This window comes from Elaeis guineensis, chromosome 4 (assembly GCF_000442705.2).
Source record: "Elaeis guineensis isolate ETL-2024a chromosome 4, EG11, whole genome shotgun sequence".
Taxonomy (NCBI): domain Eukaryota; kingdom Viridiplantae; phylum Streptophyta; class Magnoliopsida; order Arecales; family Arecaceae; genus Elaeis; species Elaeis guineensis.
Genome location: NC_025996.2, coordinates 71634598 through 71646914, shown reverse-complemented (window position 1 = coordinate 71646914; position 12317 = coordinate 71634598).

Genomic DNA, 12317 nt, shown 5'->3' with positions numbered 1-12317 from the left:
GAGTCGACTTCTGTTGCAACAGACCAGAAGATCTGATTTCTGGATTTTTCGGCTCAAATCAGCAGAGGTCGACTCATGAGTCGACTCATGCCTTGTGGGTCGACTCATGAGTCGACTCACAGGTCGTGCCAAGCCAAAAATCCAGCGTGCCATGGGAATTTTTTCGTGCCATTCAGCTCATAGTGCCATGAGTTGACTCATGAGTCGACTCATGCACTTCAAACCTTCATAACTTCAAAAATATTAGTCCAAACACAATGAAATTTTCACCAATAGATTTCAAATCATTTGTTCTACCAAATGGTACTATCAAATCAGGATTTTAGTGAAATTATGATTTTGCCCTTGAAGAGCATAAGGACTTTTTCAATTGATTGTATCCCTTCAATCTGCTTTGTAATCATCAAAATCAATCTAGGAGCAACAATCTCCCCCTTTTTGATGATGACAAAACATATGAACAAAAATATTTATGTTAATGCATTAATTTCAAAAGAATCCATTATGGGTGTATATGCTTGAAAAGAGTATGATTCTTTTGGCATGTAATATAAATGCAAAAATAGTTTGTCCATTTTCTTAAAGATTTGAAAAGGGTATTAGATCATTTTGAGTTCAAGATATTTCAGAGCAAGAGAAGATAAATAACTTTTTCTATGTATCAGAGCAAAAATAATTTTTACAATGATATCAGAAAAGATTTTATAATGTATCAGAGCAAAAAAAATTTTTACAATGATATCAGAAAAGATTTTATAATGTATCAGAGCAAAAAAAAAATTTTTTTTTAATGTATCAGAAAAAATTTCATTCAGTATCCGAGCAAATGTTATAATATTTTAGAGAAACCTTCACACTGTATCGGATCAAATGTTATCATGTATCAGATCAAGTTGAAAGAAATTGTAGGATGAATCAGAGTAAAACAAATTTCTTATTGATGTCTCAAGGTGAGTAAAATTTCAAAAGCAAGTTTGAATATCAGAGCATATATATAAAAAAAATACTTATTTGCATTGTACTCATGATTTTGCTTTTGATGGATTAAAGTTCTGTCTGATACCAAATTTCTCTGTCTGATACCAAATTTCGATACCAAAATTTCTCAAAGTTTTGTTTAATCTTTCAATCCTTATTTTTGTCTAATTTCTCCAATATTTGTTTAATTTCTTCAATATTTGTTTTAATTTAATTTCTCCCCCTTTTTCTCATAATTTAGGGTTTTGCTTTTTATCTAATTTCAATTTTTTTATCTAATTTCAATTTTTGTTTAATTTTAATTTCTCCCCCTTTTTGACATCATCAAACATAGTTAACTCTTTCTTTTCCTTTTCTGAAAATATTCTTTAATTTCTTCCTCTTTAGAGTTTTTCACAGATGTTTGCTCCCCCTTAATATAGCAATTATCAATAGCAAACAACAATAAGGAGAAGATAATATTTCAACAGATGTATCGAGATTGAAATATAACCAAAATATAATCATTACAAAGAGGTAGAAATATAGGTAAAAGATGATTCCATTAATATCATAATTGTTTCAATACATAAAATTCAACCAGCTAAATGTCAATACATGGCCCCAAGGTATAGATCCTAGAACAAGATACTAACTCCTAAGATCTAGATAAGTCAATGATCAGAGTCATCAGATATAGTATGAGAAGATGATGGATCAGAAGTGCGTCCTCTACCCCGTCTGCCTCTGCCACGAGTGGAGGTGATGGCACGAGCAGGAGAACGAGATGAACTAGGTGGCTGAGAACGCTGAGATGCTAGGGCTGATACCATGAGTCTGATAGAATCAAGGACGTTCAGTGCTCTGGAAACAGATTGAAGTAGAGCAGTGAACTGGGTGGTAGCATGCTCACTCGATCCTCTGATCTCTTTCCTCAGTAGCTCATATCCACCTTCTAGTGCTCCTCTGAGCCTTCCAGCCTCTGCAGTGAGGTCTGTGACCTCAATGGTAGACTCCTGTGGCTGGGGATGGGCCAATGCAAGGACTTGCCCCTGCAAGTCAAGAACTCTGCCAGTAAGTCTCCAGACTGTATCCTCAAGCTGCTGTATCCTGACGGACTGATCTGAAATCATCTGAAATATAGTGGAGATGTGAGGAGTAATGGTCTGATCAGTAGAAGTAGCTCCAGGTGCAAAAGAAGTACTACTCCACTGGCTAGACAACAAAGAAGCCACACGCTGAGATATATGCTCGATCTGATCATCAGCCAGTCTGAACTCTGATGGAGGTGCTCTGCTCTCTGGCTGATACACTGGTGTGGGCATCCTAGTAAACTCAGAAGGGCCAGCCTCAGTATCATGAATGAACTGGGTATCTGGTGAAGCTGCCCTGAAATCATGTACAGGAGAAGATGGACCTTCTTCTTCTACTCTGCCTTCAGTTCTGTCTTCAGCTCTTTCCTCAGCTCTCTCCTCAGCTCTTTCTTCAGAGCCCTTGATCCAACCATCAACAGTCTTTATAATTCCCATTCGGTGCAGGCTGTGTTGGTTGAAAGTGTCCACATGTGAGAGCTTGGTAGGTGTCTCCCCCTCACAGCTAACTCCAAACCTCCTAAAAACTCTAGTAAGGGCCATACCATAAGGCAAGTGTGCCTTGGATCTGTTCAAAGTTTCTCTCATGGCCTCTATCATAAGTGTAGGGAGGTTTAAGGGGGTCTGAGTGATGATATGAAACATGACACATACATCTCTGCCAGATAGTAAGTCATGTCTACCACTCCTAGGAAAGAATAGTTTTGTCACAATCTGATGCAGGACCCTCATCTCAATGGACAGTAGCTTTGCTTCCAATCTGTTTAAACTTCCTGAAAAATCTTCTCCTAAGATAATTCTGATCCCTTCTTCTTTAATTGGGAGTTCCATATATGAGTATCCTTCACTAGGCAACTGAAGTATCTCTCCCAATATCCTAGAATCCAAACAGATGTCAATCTCCTTTACAGTTGAAGTCACAGACCCGTTTCCATAATTTAGGTTCTGGTAGAACTCTCTGACTAGATCAACATAGGTGACTTCCTTAAGAGAGCAATAAAGTTCCCATCCTTGATTTTTGATCTTGGTAGCAAAAGTAAAGCCTTCTTTCTCAAAGAACCGAAAATCTATATTTTTCCCGGTTTCTACTTTTCTATCAGAAAGAAGATTTACACTGGGGCTTATGGAGGGTTGAGAGGGACCTTGAGCAGGTACTGAAACTGGATTGGGAACAGTGGAAGACTGAGCATGCCTTTTCTTTCGGACAATTTCCTCAGGCTCTCGGATTGATTTCCTTCTTTGGGGAAGTTTCATCTTTGGAGCCATATCCAGACAAGAAGACTTGAATTCAGTGGAGGAGGGATCACAAAAGAGTAAAGAAGAATTTTGGTGGAGAAAAGAAGTGGATTTTGAATGAACGATGAAGTTCTAGGGCACGTTCCACCCGCGCCTAACACTGCAAGAAAGCACAGAAAAATCCTTTTCAAGGAGGCGATTTTTGGTGGAGAGGAGGAGGGAGAATTGCCTCAGAATTGTTCCTTGGATTTGGAGCAAAACAGAAGTTTGGAGGGGACGGCTTTGGAAGGAAGACGACGAGAAGATGAGTCGTCTCATAAACAAAATTTTCCGTTTTAAAAATAATGAACCCGATGGAAGTTGGTGGGATTTACAAGTTTGCCATTGAGTCGACTCATGGGGGTCGACTTATGAAGTTCAGAAAATCAGGAAAAATGCAAATAAATTCCAGAAAAATTCAAAATTTTGGGAGAAAGAATTTTGCTCAATGATAAGTTTTTAGAGTGATAAACCTGAGCTTTTGGGACCAGGATAGATGTTGAAAATTGAGCTCTAAGAGATTTTGACATCTGTTCTTTGGAAATTGAGAAATTTCAGACAAATGGATCTAGAATTCCTAGATTTCTCCTAATTTCACAGAATCTTTCCTCACTAAGGGCCTTTGTAAAGATATCAGCTAATTGATTTTCAGTGCAAACATATTCAAGAATTATATTTTTGTTTTGAACATGTTCTCTTATAAAATGATGTCTTATTTCAATATGTTTAGATCTTGAATGTTGTATTGGATTTTTAGATAGATTTATAGCACTTGTATTATCACATTTTATTGGTGTTTCATTAAGTTTGATTCCAAAATCTTCGAGTTGTTGCTTAATCCACAGGATTTGAGCACAACAACTTCCGGCTGCAATGTATTCGGCCTCAACCGTAGACAGTGCCACCGAATTTTGTTTCTTGCTAAACCATGAGATTAGGTTAACTCCAAGAAATTGGCAAGTTCCACTTGTGCTTTTTCTATCTAATTTACATCCAGCAAAATCAGCATCAGAATATCCTAACAAATTAATTTGTGAGTCCTTAGAGTACCATAACCCTATAGTTTGTGTACCATTTAAGTATCTAAGGATTCTTTTAACAGCATTCAAATGAGATTCCTTAGGATTAGATTGATATCTTGCACATAAGCAAACACTAAACATGATATCAGGCCTACTTGCAGTTAAATATAATAATGAGCCAATCATACCTCTATAGTATTTTAAGTCTACGCTTTTACCTTCATCATCCTTGTCAAGCTTACATGAGGGACTCATTGGTGTGCCAATTGGTTTGCAGTTCTCCATTCCAAATCTTTTGAGTAGTTCCTTGGTGTACTTGCTTTGGGTGATGGAGATTCCCTCTTTTGATTGTTTGATTTGGAGTCCGAGGAAGAAAGTGAGTTCTCCCATCATGCTCATCTCGAACTCTCCCTGCATAAGCTTAGCAAAGTCTTGACAAAGGGATTCATTAGTAGACCCAAAAATTATGTCATCAACATAAATTTGTATAATTAGCATATCATTTTGGTTTCTTCTAATAAATAGGGTTGTGTCTACATTGCCTCTTGAGAAACCATTATTTAGTAGAAATTTGCTTAGCCTTTCATACCATGCTCTAGGTGCTTGTTTTAGACCATATAAAGCTTTATTTAATCTGAAGACATGATTGGGAAAAGCATGATTTTCAAATCCTGGGGGTTGTTCTACATATACTTCTTCAGAAATATATCCATTTAAAAATGCACTTTTAACATCCATTTGAAATAGTTTGAATTTCATAAAGCAAGCATAAGCAAGTAGAAGTCTAATGGCTTCTAATCTAGCAACAGGTGCAAAGGTTTCATCAAAATCAATTCCTTCTTCTTGATTATATCCCTTAGCAACCAGTCTTGCTTTATTTCTAATTACATTTCCATGCTCATCTAACTTGTTTCTAAAGACCCATTTTGTGCCAATTATTGAATAATCTTTAGGTCTTTTCACTAAGGTCCAAACATTATTTCTTTCAAATTGACTGAGTTCTTCTTGCATAGCATGAATCCAGTTATGATCATTTTCAGCTTCTTCAAAAGTTTTAGGTTCAAGTTGAGATACAAAAGCACAATGATTAAGTACATCTCTAAGTGAAGAACGTGTTTTTACCCCATGCATAGGATCTCCGATAATTAATTCCTTAGGGTGGTTGTGAACATACCTCCATTCCTTGGGTAAGTCATTTGTACCTTGAGGTTGTTCTTGAATTTCTTCACCTTCCTCATTTTGTTCATCTTCTTGATCCTTGTCTTCTGGAGTTGCTGAATCTTTTAGAGTTATCTCCTTCATACCTTCTATTAGTGGATCTGCATCATCAACACCCTTATTCTTCCTTGAAGGAAGATCGTTAGATTCATCAAAGACAACATGTATGGACTCCTCAACTACTAAGGTTCTTTTGTTGAACACTCTAAATGCTTTACTAGTGGAGGAGTAACCTAGAAGGATTGCTTCATCTGATTTTGCATCAAATTTACCAAGTTTTTCTTTGCCATTATTTAATACAAAACATCGGCAACCAAAAACATGAAAATATGCAATATTTGATTTTCTTTCTTTCCAAAGTTCATAGGGGGTTTTCTTTAAAAATTATCTAATTTAGTTAAATCATTCAAGTCTTCCATATAAATATTGCCATGCCTATGTCCTATAAATTTAATGCCATCGTTGATAGGACTAGTCACAATGCAAATAGATGATTCATATATCAAATATATGTAGTTTCAGATCTAAATAAAAATGCATCAATATACATCAAATTTCAGATCTAAAACTAAATTTACACATATCAAATATATATCAAAAAAATAATTAAAATATTTTAAAAATATCTTTTCAAAAATCGATTCACATCAAACTAGGACAACCTTTACAGTATAGGGGGTAAACCCTATATCAGGACAACCTTATATCAGTTTGATGTAAATTTTTAATCATTCTAATTTTAGAACATGCTAATTTTTAGATTTAAAAGGATTTGATTTAATTATGAAGATTCAAAAATGACTTTGTTTCCTTTATCACAAAATTGACTGATGCTAAGTAAGTTATGCTTTAAACCTTTAACTAGTAAAACATTCTCAATGTATTTGGAGGGAGTGATACCAATGTTACCTATCCCGATGATCTTTCCTTTGCCATTATCTCCAAAGGTGACCATCCCTCCATCCTTAGCATCAAGCGTGATGAATTGTGATTCATCACCAGTCATGTGTCTCGAGCATCCGCTGTCAAGATACCATTTCCTGTTTCCTTCTTGGGATGCTAGACACACCTGCAAGCACAGATCAAGTTTCTGTCTTAGGTACCCAAGCTTTCTTGGGTCCTTTCAGGTTAGTCAGAATGGTTCCTTTTGGAACCCATATTTTCTTTGTGTTTGCATATTTGTTAATAAGACATGTGTATGATTTATGTCCTATTCTTCCACATTTAAAACAAGTAATATTTGTAGGCTTTTTGCTTGAATAATTTGCATAAATATCCTTCAAAAATTTTTGTTTCTTCAGGGGTTTATAACCAAGTCCAGCCTTATCATATATAGCTTTCTGATTATCAAGGATCATATTTAGCTTGTTTGAACTTAAGGTGAACTTATCTACTATAGATTTCAGCCTGTTAATTTCATCCTTAAAGTTTTGATTTTCTTGAATCAATGTGAATTTTTCAATTGAAAGAATTTCAGCTTGTTTCACTAAGGACTGATTTTCCAATTTCAGCTCTTTGTTTTTCTTCCCTAGTTTCTTTAATTCATCAATTGAATCATAGAAAGCTTCATGCAATTCTTCAAAAGTAAATTCACTAGTGGATTCAGAAGTTACCTCATTTTCATGTGCCATCAGGCACAGATTGGCTTGTTCGGTTGAGGTTTCCTCGTCGGAGCTTGAGTCATCACTCGCACTCCAGGTCGCCATCATTGCCTTCTTTTTGAATTTCTTTGGATCTTTCTTCAATTGAGGATATTCGGATCTGAAATGTCCTGGCTTCTTGCACTCGTAGCATATAAGGATTTGATCTTTCTCCTTTTCTATGCTTTGATCCCCTTTTGTGAATTTCTTTCTCATCCCCTGTTTCCTTTTTCTTAGAAACTCCTTGAATTTTCGGGTGATGAGAGCCATCTCCTCATCCTGATCTTCATCTTCAGAGTCATCTGTTTCATAATCAGGTGAAGTTGTGGATTTGAGGGCAATGGTTCTTTTCTTTTTGATTTCATCCTCTTGATGTTGCATCATGCTAAGTTCATGAGTCATCAAGGATCCAAGAAGCTCTTCTAGAGGTAGAGTGTTCAAGTCCTTTGCTTCTTGGATGGCAGTCACCTTGGCTTCCCAAGTTCTTGGCAGTGACCTGAGAATCTTCCTTACAAGTTCACTGTTAGTATAAGATTTGCCAAGACTCTTTAAACCATTGATTATATCAGTAAAACGAGTAAACATAGCAGTTATGGACTCATCATGCTCTATTTTGAACAATTCATATTTATGTATAAGCATGTTTATTTTAGACTCTTTTACTTGATTTGTTCCCTCATGGGTGACTTCTAACCTATTCCATATTTCTTTAGCAGATGCACAAGTAGAAATGCGATTAAATTCACTAGCATCTAGTGCACAATAAAGAACATTCATAGCTTTGGCATTTAATTGTGCCAATTTCTTGTCAACCTCATCCCATTCTTTCTCGGGTTTGGTTGACTCCTCACCATCTATAATCTTGGTGGGTGTGTGAGGACCATTCACTATGATACTCCACATATCATAGTCGAGTGCTTGTATGAAAATCTTCATCCGAGCTTTCCAATAGGTGTAATTAGACCCATTGAAAAGTGGAGGTCGGTTTGTTGATTGCCCCTCAGCTAGAGAAGTTCCAACATGGGTTGCCATAGATCTTTGGCTCTTTGATTGTTAGATCAAAGAAGGGCTAGAGCACTGGCTCTGATACCACTTGTTGCCCAGCTATGCAACCCAAGAGGGGGGGTGAATTGGGTTTCTAAAAATTTTAAGCCCAACAAATGACTTATGAAGAACAAAACAATGGCTTTAAATCAATATTAATTAACTAAAGCAGTATTGCAAGGATATAATAAAGAAATAAGATAAAGCGATAAAGCACACCACAAACACAAGGATTTATAGTGGTTCGGTGCTAACCTTGCACCTACGTCCACTTCCCAAGATCCCACTTGGGAATTTTAATCCACTATCCTTTGTATTCAACCCGAATACAAAACGTCGGAAACTCCGACACTAGCTATCCCAAGCTAGAATACAGGACGTCGGAAACTCCGACCCTAGCTATCCCAAGCTAGAACACTTGTTTCCCGGGTACAAGCCAACCCAAAACACTCCGATTTCAGGTTCGGATCAACCTTTCCTTGTTTTGGAAATCCTCCAAAAACAAGAGCAAAAACTCACAAAGAGTAAGAATATTTAGAGCACAGATGAATACAAAAACAGCTCCTTAAATGAGCAAATATAACAATAAAAACTTTACTCAAATGAAGAACCCCTTTTTCAGATTTTTTCAAGATGAATGAACGGTTGAACGCTTGAGAAGAGGTTGATTGTTGATTGAAGATCTCTTGAAAGCTTTGAACGATCTCTAGATCAAGGTTGAAACGATAGGCGTGAAGAATTCTCTCCTTGAAAGATCTTTCTTTTCTCTTTCACAATCTCTCTGGTATATTGTGGATCCTCTCTCTTTTTCTATGGATATTTCTTTGATCTCAGGCTTTTTCTTGCAAATTTCAGATCCTCTCTTCTGTTCTTCTCTTTTTCCTCTCTTTTCTCTTCTCATTTGATTTCACGTTTGATCCGCTATTTAATCTGCAATTTCTTTCATCATTTAAAGCATTTTGTAGCATTAGAAGCAAGAGAAAACAATTTAGGCAGATAAAGAGCCGTTAGAGGATTTTTAGGAAGCATAAATGGCAATTAAAACGGGCAAAAAAATAGCCGTTGCTGACATTTCCCGTCGCAGGGGTCGACTCATGAGTCGACTCATGCTTCAGGAGTCGACTCATGAGTCGACTTCTGTTGCAACAGACCAGAAGATCTGATTTCTGGATTTTTCGGCTCAAATCAGCAGAGGTCGACTCATGAGTCGACTCATGCCTTGTGGGTCGACTCATGAGTCGACTCACAGGTCGTGCCAAGCCAAAAATCCAGCGTGCCATGGGAATTTTTTCGTGCCATTCAGCTCATAGTGCCATGAGTTGACTCATGAGTCGACTCATGCACTTCAAACCTTCATAACTTCAAAAATATTAGTCCAAACACAATGAAATTTTCACCAATAGATTTCAAATCATTTGTTCTACCAAATGGTACTATCAAATCAGATTTTAGTGAAATTATGATTTTGCCCTTGAAGAGCATAAGGACTTTTTCAATTGATTGTATCCCTTCAATCTGCTTTGTAATCATCAAAATCAATCTAGGAGCAACAGATTTTATAGTCATCTTTCTTGTACTGTATGTAGATGACATACTATTAATAGAAAATAACATTCCAGCTTTGTAAAGTGTAAAACTATGGCTACTATCGCAGTTCTCCATGAAAGATTTGGGAGAAGCATCCTACATCCTAGGGATGAAGATATATAGAGATAGATCAAAAAGGTTGCTTGGGATGTCCCAATCCACGTATATAGATACCATGTTGAAGTGGTTCAATATGGATAATTTTAAAAAAGGCTATCTTTTAATAGGCCATGAATTACTCTTTTAAAGAAGGATTGTCCGACAACCCCTCAAGAGAGAGAGCATATGAGTAGAATCTCATATGCTTCGACAATGGGATCTATCATGTATGCCATGATGTGTACAAAGTCGGATGTAGCCTATTCACTAAGGGTAGTAAGTAGGTATCAGTCTGATATGAGTGAGAACTATTGGAAGGTTATGAAGATAACCCTTAAGTATTTAAGAAATACTAAGGATCAATGGTTTATCTATGGAGACACTGACTTGAAACTTATAGGATATACTGATTCTAGTTTTCAATCAGATCATGATGACAACAGAAGCATATCGGGCTACATGTTTACCTTGAATGGAGAAGTGATATGCTGAAAGAGTTTCAAGCAACATATGGTGGCAGACTCAGTATTTGAAGTGGAATACATTGCGGCATCTGATGCTGCAAAGGAAGCAGTTTGGTTAAGAAAGTTTATTACTGAACTTGGGATAATTTTCTCTATTGATGGTCTAGTTTTACTATATTGTGATAGTACTGGTGCCATAGCTCAAGCTAAGAAATCCAAGTTCCATTAGAAAACCAAACATATTATGCGACACCATCATCTTTTTTATGAGATCGTGAATCGAGGTGACATCAAGTTGCAGAAGATTGATGGAAAAAAAAATCTAGCTGGTCCTTTTACTAAAGCTCTCAGGATCAAAGAGGTCGATGATCACAAGTGGAAGATGGATATAAGATACTATCCTGATTGGCTTTAATCTAAGTAGAAGTTGTTAGAAAATATATCCTAAAGCCAATTGGCTTATTGTAAACAACTAAACTTTTGTATATGAATTATTTATCAATAAATAAAAAAATTATTTTGGTAAGTTCATCATATATACATCTTCTCTATAAAACTCTTAATTTTATGATGAAGTCCTTAGAACTATAATAAGATCGATAAAGGAGGATTTATCGAATAGTTCTTAAACTTGTTCACAATCAAATGATACGTCATTAAATGGATGATGATATTTATTGAGTGTAGGTCATTCTATGTCACATATGTTGGTTGTCCTTGTAACTAAAGAGTATAGAGACACTGGTATGGTATATAGATGAGATATAGAGATACATCGTCACTGAATAAGTGACTCACCTACGGAGTATTCTGCTATCAAGAGCAGCTTGCGAAGTATATGGGCATAAGTGTCTCTCAAATCTGAGATCACCATGGTGATTTGCAAGCAACTCATTATGCTTTGATGTCGGACTATCTGTATTTCTAATGTAGTGATAGAAGGCTACTGAGTATGATCAACTACTTATGAAGTCTATGTGTAGATCAAGATGGGATGGATCCCTCTGGATTATAGGAGTTAATGCATCAGTGTATTTTAATTTAATAAAATCTAAGCTTAGATAATCCATGTGATGAATTTGAAAGGTTGAAATACAATATGGATGACTCATCCATGGTTGACAGTTAAACTCTAGATCGTCCTGAGCATTCAGGGTCAAAGGGATGAATTTTGTGGTAACCGTATGTAAAGGTTTTTGAATATTATCTTACAAATATTTAACCTATCCAGATATCGAGAACCATTGCTAGATGGTAACTTCAATTAGTACAAAAAATAGCTTCTATACTACTGGCTTAGTGTTCCTATGGAGTCATGCACAAAGTCAAGCAATGTAGAAAAGAATTAACCTAAGTCTATGTATTCAATTTGAAAGTATGAAACTTGATTGAACAAATAGATTAGCTTAATTGAGAATTAAGTTAAAGGTTATATGTGATTAAACAGTTGACTATGTCTAGATAGCACTGGACATGAGGTGCAGGTTTAATTCGGAGGATGAACATGATCTGATCTATGATCCAAAGGATTTATGAGAGATCGAATTTATATTCTAATTAATTTTAGATTAGATCTGATTTAATTGAATCTAATTGGATTAAAAATTTAAGTTAGACTTAGATCAGAATCCTAATCAGATTGAGATTAACAGGCTCTTCGAGTTTGGTTCGAATTCGATTCAAATCAGGATCGAATTGAGTCAAATTTGAACCCAAATTGAATGAGATCCATAGAGTTCAAAATTCCTGAGATTCTCTCTTATAAAGTGGCTGACTAAAGGGGAGGGGGGTGCTAATTTCTTCTGCCTCTTACTTTGTTTGCGCATGAAGGGAGTTCACACGGTGATTAACACTCTCCTTTCTCCACTCAGCTTCAAATTTGAATAAGGTTAGGACTCCTAATTAGATGGGTCTTTTGAT